This window comes from Triticum aestivum, chromosome 4D (assembly GCF_018294505.1).
Source record: "Triticum aestivum cultivar Chinese Spring chromosome 4D, IWGSC CS RefSeq v2.1, whole genome shotgun sequence".
Lineage (NCBI taxonomy): Eukaryota > Viridiplantae > Streptophyta > Magnoliopsida > Poales > Poaceae > Triticum > Triticum aestivum.
In genome coordinates, this window is record NC_057805.1 from 426,099,742 (window position 1) to 426,111,898 (window position 12,157).

The window sequence follows — 12,157 nt, forward strand, 5'->3', positions numbered from 1 at the left end:
AGTACTCACTTGCTTGTCCCTGGCTATTGTCTTGGCCAGATTACCTGCTTGGAGAGGAGCGTTGCGATGATAGCCCCGGAACCTAAGCAACGGTGATAGCAGCCTCGCGAAGATAGGAGTTATCCAGGTCAGCTGTTCCTGTGGGAAATGGAGTCCCATAGACGCTGATGAACCACAAACCGCTTCCGCCATCAACCACTAGAAACCATTTGTTGTACTCTTAGGCCACAATGGTCTTGTATTACATATTTTGTACTTTGTTGGAATTTCTGTATCAAGTTGGTGCCTCATCAGCTAACAGTAATCCTGGGGCTGGTGAGCACAAGGGCCATTTTCTGGGAAATTAATATCCCAAAAACCGGTCCTGACACTGCGCCTGTCAAACGAGCGCACTGCCGCGTTAGCGCGAGGCCGAGCCGGGGGCGGGGAGGGGGGCGTGGGTCGGGACCCCCCTCCCCCATCCCGGCGAGGCCGAGTCAAGAACGAGCTGTAGCAGGCGACGACGCGGCGTGCCGCGGCATCGCATGCGGAGGCGAGTCCGTAACATGACTTGCCCCCATTATCTATCTTTAGGGGGTGTGTGGGTGCGTGGGGGGGGGGGGGGGAACAGAATAACCGCACTGCCCCTCGGTGCATAGTTGTACTGTCACATCTTCCTTGTATGGACTTGCCCCCATTATCTATCTTAGGGGTGTGTGGGTGCGTGTGGGGGGGGGGGGGGGGGGGGGGAAACAGAATAACCGCACTGCCCCTCGGTGCATAGTTGTACTGACACATCTTCCTTGTATGGACTTGCCCGCATTATGTATCTTAGGGGTGTGTGGGTGCGTGTGGGGGGGGGGGGGAACAGAATAACCGCACTGCGCCTGTCAAACGAGTGCACTGCCGCGTTTGCGCAAGGCCGAGCCGGGGGGGGGGGAGGGGGGTCGGGACCCCCTCTCCCCCATCCCGGCGAGGCCGAGCCAGGAACGAGCCGAGCCAGGAACGAGCCGTAGCAGGCGACGACGCGGCGTCGCATGCAGAGGCGAGTCCGTAACATGACTTGCCCCCATTATCTATCTTTAGGGGGTGTGTGGGTGCGTGTGTGTGTGTGTGGGGGGGGGGGCTCACGAAGCCCTAGATTTTTGGTTTGGGCCGAGCTGGATTTGAACCAACATAGACATTGTCAACGAATTTACAGTCCGTCCCCATTAACCACTCGGGCATCGACCCAGGAAGAATTTATTCTAGGGTTTTCGCTAATCTATGATTAACCTCCTTTGATAATACTCCCTACCCCCAGGGGAAGTCGAATCCCCGCTGCCTCCTTGAAAGAGAGATGTCCTGAACCACTAGACGATAGGGGCATCACTAGACGATAGGGCCATATACAATCGCTCGTGATTATACTATAATCATAGTATGAGCAGTTTTTTGGAATTGTCAATATACTCGAAAAGTATAAATAGATCCAAAGCAAAGAGTTTTTCCAACTTTTCTGTTATGTTTTTAACAGAATAACCGGACTGCCCCTCGGTGCATAGTTGTACTGACACATCTTCCTTGTATGGACTTGCCCCCATTATCTATCTTAGGGGTGTGTGGGTGCGTGTGGGGGGGGGAGAACAAAATAACCGCACTGCGCCTGTCAAACGAGCGAATCGAACGAGCGCACTGCCGTGTTAGCACGAGGCCGAGCCAAGGGGGGGGAGGGGGATCGGGACCCCCTCCCCCATCCCGGCGAGGCCGAGCCAGGAACGAGCCGTAGCAGGCGACGACGCGGCGTGCCGCGACGTCACATGCGGAGGCGAGTTCGTAACATGACTTGCCCCCATTATCTATCTTTAGGGGGTGTGTGGGTGCGTGTGGGGGGGGGACAGAATAACCGCACTGCCCCTCGGTGCATAGTTGTACTCACACATCTTCCTTGTATGGACTTGCCCCCATTATCTATCTTAGGGGTGTGTGGGTGCGTGTGGGGGGGGGGGAACAGAATAACCGCACTGCCCCTCGGTGCATAGTTGTACTGACACATCTTCCTTGTATGGACTTGCCCCCATTATCTATCTTAGGGGTGTGTGGGTGCATGTGGGGGGAAACAGAATAACCGCACTGCGCCTGTCAAACGAGCGCACTACCGCGTTAGCGCGAGGCCGAGCCGGGGGGGAGGGGGGAGGGACCCCTCTCACCCATCCCGGCGAGGCCGAGCCAGGAACGAGCTGTAGCAGGCGACGACGCGGCGTGCCGCGCCGCGTCGTCGCATGCCCCCATTATCTATCTTTAGGGGGTGTGTGGGTGCGTGTGTGTGTGGGGAGGGGCGGAACAGAATAACCGCACTGCCCCTCGGTGCATAGTTGTACTGACACATCTTCCTTGTATGGACTTGCCCCCATTATCTATCTTAGGGGTGTGTGGGTGCGTGTGGGGGGGGGGAACAGAATAACCGCACTGCCCCTCGGTGCATAGTTGTACTGACACATCTTCCTTGTATGGACTTGCCCCCATTATCTATCTTTAGGGGGTGTGTGGGTGCGTGTTGGGGGGGTGGGGGTGGGGGGGGGACAGAATAACCGCACTGCCCCTCGGTGCATAGTTGTACTGACACATCTTCCTTGTATGGACTTGCCCGCATTATCTATGTTAGGGGTGTGTGGGTGCGTGTGGGGGGATAGAATAACCGCACTGCGCTTGTCAAACGAGCGCACTACCGCGTTAGCGCGAGGCCGAGCCGGGGGGAAGGGGGGTTGGGACCCCCTCCCCCACCCCGGCGAGGCCGAGCCAGGAACGAGCCGTAGCAGGCGACTACGCGGCGTGCCGCGGCGTCGCATGCAGAGGCGAGACCGTAACATGACTTGCCCCCGCACCGTACCGCACCGAGGGGCATAGTTGTATTGACACATCATCCTTGTAGGGACTTGCTCCCGCATCGCACCGCACCGAGGGGCATAGTAGTACTGGCACATCTCCGTAACATGACTTGTTCCCCGCACCGCACCGCACCTAGGGGCATAGTAGTACATGATTTGCCCCCGTTATCTTATCTTTATTTTTAGGGGAAAAACAGCACCGTTATGAATTATTATTTCATTTGTACTTTTTGATAATTTTTATTGTACTGTTGTGAGTTATTATTTGTACTTTAGCTGTTTGTTTTCTCCCTCTATATTAATTTTTTATTGTATTTAATTTTTGCTATTATCTTTGGTAACTGCCCAGAGATAGTGGGCTTCGCCACGGTTCTGGGCTTTAGCCGTCGGTTTTCTCCCACTCACCTTTTAACCTCCACTCTCCCCCGTTCCGCTCCGCTCCCCTCTCCAAATCGATTCCTTCTTCGTTCCCCTCTTCTCGCAGAGAAGCTGCTTCTCCTGTTTCGCCGCGGGAGCGTCGGCCGGCGGGTTGAACCCCAGGGGTGGAGGTCTGGGTGCTCTGTTTGCTCCTTTTGGTCTGCGATTGACTTCCCTTGCGTCCTCTTATGTATAGATTTTCCCTCTATTTCTTAGCTCTTGCTCTCTTGCTGTCTCAAGCTGGATTCGCTAGGGTTCCTTTGCTCTTGAACGAGCGGTTGGCGACAGTGATACTCGATTCCGTGGCGGATTTGTGTTTGCTTGTAAGAGTTTTGCTTTGTATGGCATGCTTCATTTCTGAAATAGGTCAAAGACCTAATTTTTGTTCATGGGTCTTGCAGATCTGGTTCGGCAGATTTTAGGTCTGTAGATCTCAATGGGACATCATCCAGTCCGGACAAGTTGAATGCAGGTGATTTTCCGTGTAATTTGGATGATGTTTTAACAGATCTGGTTTTAGGTTGTATAGGTGTGGTCGTATAGACTTTATAAGTTGTATGTATTTTGATAGCTGTTAAATTTGCCCTAGATTGTCTGGTTGTGTATAGTTTTGGCGGTTGATTTGACCTGCAGACAGGTTGTAGTACTGATCACCATCTGTAGTTTGAACTGATGTCCTGGCATTTGAATAGGTTGTAGTAGTCGGTGAAGAACGGGTATGATGTTGAAAGAGTTTTCATTCTGAAGTTTGTTGTGCCAGTGGTGGGTTCATATTGTTTTATTGGGTGCACTTGTAGTGTTCATATAGTTGAACTGATTGCTTGTTCATGTACTTTTTTGCTAATTATGATGTTGTTGCAGATGTTGGAGTGCCGGTGCCTCCTGATTCTGAAAAATCAGAACGCTTTCAAGAACTTGTGAATGTTATTTTTGAGACACCAAATCCGCTAGAAGAACTTGCGGATGTTGCTGGTGTTTCCCTTATATTTGCTCTTTTTTTATCAGCCTTGAATACATAAATATGTTTAGCTACATCAGTTGTTCCTTTTGTTTGTGTCTGATGCTATGCGCTTTATTTATCTTGTCTCTGCAATGTTAATTGTGTTTTGATTTTATACGTGCGTGCTTATGTTTGTTGGTTTATGCAGTTAATGACAACCATGGTGCTCCTGAGGACATTGCTGATGTTGTCAAAGATATTAATGATGGAATTTATTCTCTTAACGTTGATGATGTTGATGGCAGCTTGCAGTTGTCTGTTACTCAGTCACAGAGTGTTGATGGCACTGAGCCTGTTACTCAGGCTGAGGATGTTCCTATGCAGTTACAGCTCGAGGATGAAAGGATAAGAAAGAAGAAGTGTGATTTCCCAAGGAGAAAGGAGTTTGAACGGCGTCAAAAGGCTGCCTGTGTTCAACGAAGTGATCGGGATGTTGCTCAAGCTCCTGAAGGTGTAGGTGATGAAGGTGGTGACGCGGCCTTTTCAACTGTTGATGCTGGATCTCATGGAAGTGACATGCCTGTGAAGACAAACCTGATGCAAACTCGTTTGACGCAAGTGTTTACTCGTGATGCAGTTAAGGAGAAGAAAGCTGTTTTGAAGAGGAAGATGTCAGATCGAAATCCTGATGGCACACAGAGGCGTAGCCCACATGTGAAAGCTGGTTCCCAACCTGGTAATAGCAAAGTTGATGGGGATAGTGTTGCTGTGAAGATTGGTCCAAGCAAACTTGGTGGCTCCCCTGTTCGTCGTAGTCCACGGGTTTGGACAAATAAGAAGCCTTCTTTGCCTCCTCTTCGAGAGCGCTCTTTGTTGAAAGAAAATAATAAGCGTAAAGTTCATCATGCGAAGGTGAACAAAGGTGTGAAGAAGCGTGCTCGTGTCGAAGCTGAAGATGTTGTATCTGAAGAAGATGATATCAAAGTTGATTTTGAAGATGAATTTGCAGTGGTACGTCTTTTGTACTGTATGTGACTAAGTAGTTGTACTTGCAATGATTTAATTGTGTCTGGGCTGGTATGCTAGCCAGGCGAGGCTGGTCATTGTTTGCATCAATCGAGGGTGGTACTGATGTTGTTTCAAGAGTTGAACTTGTGCAATCTTTTCATTTTTCTACTTGCCTTCATATGCTTGTTTTGTTTTCTATATTCATTTATTTAAGGTGTGACTTCTTTATTTCCATTTACAGCCTGTTAGCGTTATGAGTCCGGTGAAGCTGGTGGGACGCAATGCCGGAAAAGTTGCCTTGGAGGAAGGTGACCAATGGAAATTGAACTTAACTGTGCGATGTTCGTTGGGAGAGGTTGAAGCTTGTGCTAAATTGCTTGAGAGTCGGCATGTGGCTAGGGTTCGTGCAGCTGGTTTTGGTTCTATCTTCAATTGGAGGGTGAAGTCTAACATTTCCTGCCCTCTGATGGGAGTTTTGTACCTGAGGATAGATCCTGATACTGACTCTTGACATGGGTGAGGCTAATAAGAAGCTTTGCATCACTAGCGATGGTATACAGCAATTATTTGGGTTCCCTCGTGGTGGTCATTCTCCGCCAAGGCCGTCAGAGGATGGATGTCACGACCGGATTTTTGGGATAATAACTTCCCAGAAAACGGCCTTTGTGCTCACCAGCCCCAGGATTACTGTTAGCTGATGAGGCACCAACTTGATACAAGAAATCCAAGTAAGGTACAAAATATGCAGTACAAGGCCATTGTGGCCTAGGAGTAAAACATTTGGTTTCTAATGGTTGAGGGCGGAAGCGGTTGGATACATCTGCGTCTATGGGACTCCATTTCCCACAAGAACATCTGACCAGGATAACTCCTATCTTCGCGAGGCTGCTATCGTCAACACGTAGGCTCCGAGGTTGTCACCGCGATGCTTACCTCCAAGCAAGGAATCTGGCCAAGACAATAGCCAGGGACAAGCCAGTGAGTACGTTTGAATGTACTCGCAAACATTTAAGAACACGGGTATAAAATATCAAACATGCTCCGGATTATTATGTGATCACAACGTCGGTCACGAAATCTACGAAAAACCATGATACGCACGTGTGGTTAAAAATAATCCAAAATAAAATACCGGGTGCCAAACGAGGGTCTGAATGACTCCTCGAGAGGAAACTGCAAGAATGATAATGCCGCAGTCGGGCGTCTGAGCGACATCACATAAAGGGCTTATATCAAAAGTAAATAATCAACATGCCACAGTCGGACGTCTGAGCGACATCACATAAAGGGCTTATATCAAAAGTAAAAAATCAACATGCCACAGTCGGACGTCTGAGCGACATCACATAAAGGGCTTATAAATAAAAGAATAATCACAGTGAATATCCAGGAGGTAGAACCATCCCAGGGATACTCAATAAAATACATAATGTAAATGGTTAGTTCATATTAATAAATAAAACATGATCCTCAGATGTCACAAGTCATAAACAAAATCTAGTCTAGCCGTTTCTCCATCCGAAGACCGTCACTGAGTTCTAGCTAAATCGTTCTCCATCCGAATACCGTTACTATGATCCAGGTAGCCGTGTCTCCATCCGAAAACTGTCACTAGACCCTGATAAAAAACGTTCTCCATCCAAATACCGTTGCTAGAAACAACTCAGACTGGGATCCTTACCTATGAACATGGCTATCTAACAGGATATATCCTCTGTAGAGGGAGTACTATTTTCCCACAAGTAACGGATTTATTTAGTCCATCGGGACTAATTCCGCCTACGGTCTTTTAATTGAAAACACGCCTGACCTGCACACACCAGCTTAACTCACCGATGTCTGGAATCACCCACGACACCTGCCAAGCAAAACTCTAAGTGGGGAGGCTACAACCTCGACGTAGCATGGGATCAAATTTCTATTCGCGCGCTCTAAGGGGGTGCCCCCCTCTCGGTCCCAACCGGAAACACCCATGCCCCCGGACCAAGTGGCATGCCTACCGGAGGCCTCCGGTATCTTCCACTATGGCCTCTCTGTACGGTGTGTGCTTTGGTAAGGGGTTGACAACTTACTGAACCATACCCCGTCTGCGATAGGGACAAGTGGTGGTACCAGCAAATGGGGAAGCTACTGACCAAGACTCGACCTACGACCGACTCAGGTGGTCCAAGTATCCTCCAACAATTATTACCATTAGAGGAATAAATCACCACTCATCAAGCCTCACCATGCCATACCGGACTACTCGTCTTGACGAGGGACTAGGGACAAGCTCGTGTCTACCCAAGACCACGACTTTCCCGATTTCCTTCCGGTATGCATGAGGAGCTCACGAGGATGATCCAAATCACTAGCGTATCCATTGCTGACCACAAAACAACTTCAAAGTGTACTCATGTACGAGACTTTATCGCTACATAGGGATAATGCATACTCCAAGCCAAATGGTGTTGTAATCGTATCAGAACACCACAACAAAATATTATGCCAGAGTTCAGAAATGCTTGCCTTCAAGAGTATGCAAAGGATGCACTTTTTGAAAGCTTTCCCTTTTCTCCAAAATCCCTATTTTGCAAAATATCCAAATAACAAATATTTCAAACACAGTACAAAAAGTGGTCTCAAATATTTTTGAAATAAATCTTAAAATAAACTAGATGGAATTTGAGAGAGGTAGGAAAAAGAATCAACTCATTTGGAGTTTTATTTAAAAGTTATAGCTGGTCAAAGTCTGGTCAAAACTCTGTTTTTATAAAATCAGAAAAAAGGAAAACGTTTCGGGGAAGAATACGTTTTCGCAGCAGAGGAAGCTTACACGGGACGTCTGCGCCTTCGCTTAAACGGAGGAGGCGGCGCGTGGGTCACTGACAGTGGGTCCAGGGGGGCCCACTGGTCAGGTTTGACCGTTCTTCCCTCACTCCTCTCTCTTTCTGCCGAACGGGAGCGGGGCTCCGGCGATCGCCGTCGACGAACGGCAGCGCCTCACGGGCATCCAAGGGCGGGGATGGAACGGCCAGACCGAGGTGGTCCTCTTGGTAGTTGCTGGGTCGTCGGGGGTGGAAGAAATCGCCGGCGGCGAGCTCCGCGGCGGAGGGGGCTACGGTGGTGAAGTGGTTTTGGGGGTCCGGTGGTCTCCGATCGAGGTTGGGTAGTTGGGCAGCTCCGCAAGGACCAGGGGAAACTACTGGTGGCGTCGGTTGGGCGAAAGGGTGGTTGGCTGCGACGCATTGCACCGGAGTTTGGCGGCGGCCGAACTGGCCGGAGTTGGGGAAGATGGCCACTACGGGTCGATCCACTGCTTGGGGAGCGCTAGGAGGGAAGTCTGAGGTTGCCTGAGGTCTTGCACGAGCTCGGGGACCCTTTAAATAGGCGCTCGGGGCTGGGCCGCGGCGGCTGATGATAAGATCGCCGGCGACAGCCGTGCTGTAGCCGCAGGGCGACGTGGCGGCGACGAGCGCGTGCCGACGAGCTTGGGGATAAGATCAAGCTATTCACAGGGGCAGCTGGCGCGCTGGTGTGGTTTGGGCGGTGCCGAACATGGCAGAGGCCGCTGCCGACGCCGGCGTGCCGCCAAGGGCGCTGCCAGCAGCGCTGCAGGGCGCCAGAGAATGGCGTGGAGAGGGAGCGGGATAGTGCGCGGTTCAGCGGTGGAGCAGGGGCCAGGGTCGGGTCGCGTCGAGTGCGGCAGTGCGGCGCGGCAGCTCAGTGCGCGCGCGTGCAAAACGTGCGCTCTGGGCGCGCCCAAAACCCGTTCGACGAAATGCCAGGGCGGTCTAGAGCGCGAGGGTGGGGCTGGCAAATAACATGACTAGGATAGAGATAGCTAGGGGTTTAGTGGACAAGGTAGCTAGGTCATTGGAGTAAGTTCACAGTGCAAACTAGGGAACATGTCCAAAACTGACTGTGCACACCAAGTGCTCGACAGAATGCCAAGTGCACTTAGGCAACTCTTGGAGTGGCCAAAATCTCCAGATCAAGGTCTCTTTAGATGCAGAAGATGATGGTAAGATCATTTGGGCAAAACCAGAAACTTGTTAGTGCAAGTTTTGCAAAACCACAGTTCTGGACAGAAAGAAAAAGGGTTTGTTGCATGCACTTCAAAACCTCCAATGAGTCCACTCTTCTGTACTTAGGGGTTTTGAAGGGAGGGCTACAAGTAGGAAAAAGGTTCATGGGCACCAGAGCAAAATAAAATGGGGTTGCAGTTCAAATCACCAAACTGGACCAGAATGGAAAAGAGGTTGTTTCACTCAAACTTTTCAAAGAACATCAGTGGGTTTTTGCATGAAGATGAATTGTATGCATCCCTGACATCTCCAAACACTTGGAAGAATTTTTAAAGAAATATTTTAATGGGTTGTAGTGCAAAAGTGCCTACTGGACCAGATTGGAAAAGTTGGTGTAGAGCTCAAATTTTCCATTGGCCAAAAGGTATTTTTGCATAAAAGTGATGTAAAAACATCACATGACATCCCCAAATTTTGGTTGTAGTGCAAAACAGGCTCCAAATTCAATAGAAATAATTTTTAAAAGAATAAGGCTCTGAGAAAACAAATCTTGCAAAAAAATTAAATCCACTGATAAAGAATTGTTTTATCATAGAGAGTATTCAAGCCCAACAATACCTTTTGGAAGTTTTCCACTTGAAGTAAAAATCCACAAAAACAAAAAGGGTAAATCTTGACAAAAATGGAAAAGTTTTTATTTCCTGGCAACATTTTAATAAATAAAACAAGGTCAAAATTTTTGGGTGTCACAATGGATATGACGACGCTCTGATGAAGTTAAGATCGGAGCTTGACATTAGCAGGAACATAGATATCAAGACAAAGGATTTGAGGAATAAGCTCAAGGTGCTCGTCAAGGATCCTAGCAAAGATGACCTTGCTCTGAAAGTGTTCTTCATTATTGTGTCTATGAAGGTTGTGTTGCCTGGTGCCGCCCCGCGTGTTTCCAGAGAGGCAACAATGTTTGAGGGTCTCGTCTTTGAGGACATGGCTAATATGGATTATTGTCAGCTGATGGTTGATGAGCTTAGAAGGGCTGTTGTCAGGTACCAAGATGGTGTTACCCTTGGGAAGGCAATCACAGGCTGTGCTATAGGGCCTGTACTAATGTACCTTGACTGCCTTATCCGTGGCAAGACTGCGGAGCCTGACATGCGAGTCCCCCGCATATGTTTCATGGATCCTGTCAAGCTTTCCGATCTGGTTGATGCAGATTTGATAAAAAAGGCAATGCAGATCCAAAGACTTGGGTGTTTGGGAAGCTTCCGGTGAGTTTTATTTCTTTCGTGTCTTGCAGACCTTTTTTTATTTAGGTATAACTATTTTTGCTGGAGTGAACATGTGTCCCGCAGAGTTACCTGTTTAGATTTTGTCATTTCTTAAGCTTTGTGAGGTTTAGGTACGATTTTTAGTACTATTTTTTCATGTGTGGTTGAACTGAATATCTTTGTTCAACTGTCCTGTTGGTAAATACTAAGAAATTGGCACTGACAGTTAAAGATTGATAGTGCTGTTGATTTAAATCTGTTAATATCATGTTTTATTTTTCCCTGTGTGTTGCATTGATTAATTAACTCTTTTTCCCCTTGTTTGTAGTGGAAAACTCAAGAGGAGGTTGTTTTTTCCGACAGTATAAACGGCCAGTCCTGGAGATGCCGTCGTCTCAGGTTCCCAAGTCTTCATCTCTGCACGATGAGTTGAGAGATGGCCGTGGTGTTGAGGGTGCTGGTTATGTTCCCCCTGGCCCTAGTAATGCTAGTACTTCACAGAGGCAGGGTTTTGGTATTGATGTTGCTGTTTCTGCGTTGGAGCGCGCTGAGCATATTTTAAGTAACGTGTGTTCTGAGCTGCAAAAGGTCCCAACAACAGTTGAGCGTCTGAGCTGTATCAATGGTATCCTTCCTGAAGGTCATCAATTTAACGCCGAGGAAGCAGTGGACTATATTGAGATGGAGAGAATTTTTATTGGTGATATGCGTGACGGTGCTGCTGATCTAGTTCAGAGCTCGGTTCGTCTGTTGAACAACATGAAGCGTTTCAAAACTATGCAAGACTCTCGCTGCAAGCCATATGAAGAAAGTGCAAAAGTTGTTATCAGGCAGATTGAGCAGGATGAGGCTGCTGCCACCGACAGCAGGGCTGGTGATGGTACTGAGGCTAATGTTTCTGATCACGAAACGAATGATGTTGGCTTGGAGCGCGCTGTTGTTGATGTGTGTCAGTCCTCGGTGTTTGCAATTTTTACTATGTTGTTCTGCTGTCAGTATTGTAGTTGAACTTTCTCATCTTCATCTGTTTATTAATTTTTCATTCCATGCAGATTGAGCAGGATGAGGCTGCTGCCACCGACAGCAGGGCTGATGATGGTATTGAGGTTAATGTTTCTGATCACCATACGAACGATGTTGGCTTGGAGCACCCTATTGTTGATGTGAGTCAGTCCTCGGTGTTTGTATGTTTTTACTATGTTGTTCTGCTGCCAGTATTGTAGTTGAACTTCCTGATCTTCATCTGTTTATTAATTTTTTGTTTTCATGCAGGAGACCAGTCATAATGTTGAGGCTGCTGTTGATCGTGGAGTTAATGATCCATCTACTGATAAGTGCAAGGTTATTTTTATTTTTAATGTGTTTATTCATATTTCTTGAATTTTCATGCGCACCAATATGCCTTGCTTGTTCATTTTTCTATTCCACACCGTTAAGGGTTTTGCAGGTGATACCTACCTTTTTTGTTACTGTGGTTTAATTCCTTGTGTTTATTGTTGCTAATAATAGCATTGTTTTTTGGTTCATTACATATGAAATCAGGGTCCTGTTGTTGGCGACGAGCCTTATTCGCCCATTGGTGATGTTGCTTTGAATGTTAGCAGCAGCAAGATCGATGATGTTTCTGTGAATGCTTCTAAGGTTTGTTTTTCTGTGCACCTCTCGCTAGCT